Consider the following 2,138-nt stretch of genomic DNA (forward strand, 5'->3'; position numbering starts at 1 on the left):
ACGCCCACCTCGGGACTCGGCCATGAAGCCAGTGCTGAAGCGGTCTTATACGAAGCAATCCTAGCAGTGTAACTCCCGCTGCAGCTGCCATATGCCCCAGGAGCCTCTGAAATTGTTTCTGTGGGGCCGCTGTCCTGCCCTTGAATGAATTCAACAGTTCAGCACCAACCGAGCACGTTCCTCAGTGAGGCGTGCTGTCTGTTCGACCGAATCCAATTCCATACCGAGAAAAGAGATCCTCTGCGTCGGAGAGAGTTTGCTCTTTTCCCAGTTGACCCGAAGACCCAACTGGCTGAGGTGCCGGAGCACCAGGTCCCTGTGCTCGCACAACTGATCCCAAGACTGTGCTAGTATAAACCAATTGTCGAGATAGTTGAGAATGCGAACACCCTTATCTCTGAGGGGAACAAGAGCCCCCTCCGCAATTTTCATGAAGACACGGGGAGACAGGGACAGCCCGAAGGGCCGGACCTTGTACTGATATGTATGTCCTTCGAACGCGAACCGCAGAAATGGTCTGTGGCGCGGAAGGATCTACACATGAATGTACGCATCCTTCAGGTCGATCACTGCAAACCAATCTCGGGGACGGATGCACCCGAAGATGTGTTTCTGCGTCAACATCTTGAACGGTAACCGGTGAAGGGCCCGGTTCAAGACACGCAGATCCAAGATTGGTCGTAACCCACCACCTTTCTTGGGTGCAATGAAGTAGGGGCTGTAAAACCCCGTCTTCATATCGGCTGGAGGGATTGGCTCTATCGCGTCCTTCGCCAGTAGGACTGCGATCTCCGCACACAAGACAGGAGCATCGACCGCCTTCACTGCCGTGAAGCAGATGCCACTGAACTTGGGGGGGACGTGGGGCAAACTGAATCGTACAGCTGAGGCTGATGGTCCATAGAAGCCAGCGAGACAGGCTGGGTAGCGCTAGCCAGGCACCCAGATACCGTGCAAGCGGGACCAGCAGAACCACCGCCGTACCCGCAGTGGGGCAGCGAGAGGGGTTGAAGAGGGGTCTGAGTGTGCGGTGCAACGCTTACCTGGTTCCACTGTTTGGCAGAGGGTGCGTGAGTAGGGCCTTTGACGCTCTCGAACCTCGAAACCAGATTCTCCACCGGCCCTCCTCTGGGGGAGGGAGAGGTACATTTACCATCCCCCAAAGAGCAGAGATGGCGCTCCTGGACCACAAGTGTGGACATCGCACGACCCAAAGAACTCGCAGTGACCTTCGTCGCTCGGAGCGCGAAGTCAGTAGCGGTTCGGAGCTCTTTCAGAACTTCTGGATCGTGAACACCCTCGTGCAGATCCTTCAGTGCCTTGGCATACACGCCATAGCGTGTAAGGCGGAGGCAGCGCGAGAACCAGCGCGAGCCACCCTGAGAAACCAATCGTCCAACCTCGAGGGCGAGCACCAAATGGTACGCTCTTTGAAGAGGGCCCAGCGCGTTCCTTTGGCGGATCGACTGGTTGCAAAGCTTGCAAAGCGCTCAGACCACCCGTGCTACTGCCCGAAGTAGCCCTCACCTGGCTGCCGCCAGGACGAACACTAGATCAGAACTAGGCAACGGAGCTCCGCCCCCCTCGAGGTAACGGAGCCTGGCCCGCAGCTCCGAGATGGTTATCTTCCCGCAATGGGAACATGACTCATCCACGAACGCCACCTCAGAGTGTTTAATGCACAGACAAGTGAGGCAGCGACCGTGACCATCACCCGGCACCAGGTAATGACCGCATCCAGAAACGCACGGGTGAAACGGCATCTTTAAAATGACGATCCGTCGTCTTTACAAAGACCCACCCGTGTAAGCTCTTTTAGAGAAATAGGCTCTTTCAGGGAAATGCTTTTTTACGTGCTGAGACGCACAGGGAAAATGGCCGCTTGCAGCACGACAGGGGGTAGTGCAGCCTAAGGTGCCCAACCCACTCGACACAGGAACGACCACCGCTGAAGCACCATCCACCAACACAAAAAGCTCCCTAGAGCACGTTGAACTCGTCGTCACAAACGAAGCTATTGGTAGGACCAGAACGATGTTATTGCTCGGCTCCGAAGCGAAAAGCTGGTATGCATTGCACCGGCTGCCTTTTTATGCTCACGCTGTGATCAGCGGCAGCTGGATGCAATCATCGCATGC

Source organism: Sinocyclocheilus anshuiensis, unplaced genomic scaffold (genome assembly GCF_001515605.1).
Source record: "Sinocyclocheilus anshuiensis isolate Anshui unplaced genomic scaffold, SAMN03320099.WGS_v1.1 scaffold1524, whole genome shotgun sequence".
Lineage (NCBI taxonomy): Eukaryota > Metazoa > Chordata > Actinopteri > Cypriniformes > Cyprinidae > Sinocyclocheilus > Sinocyclocheilus anshuiensis.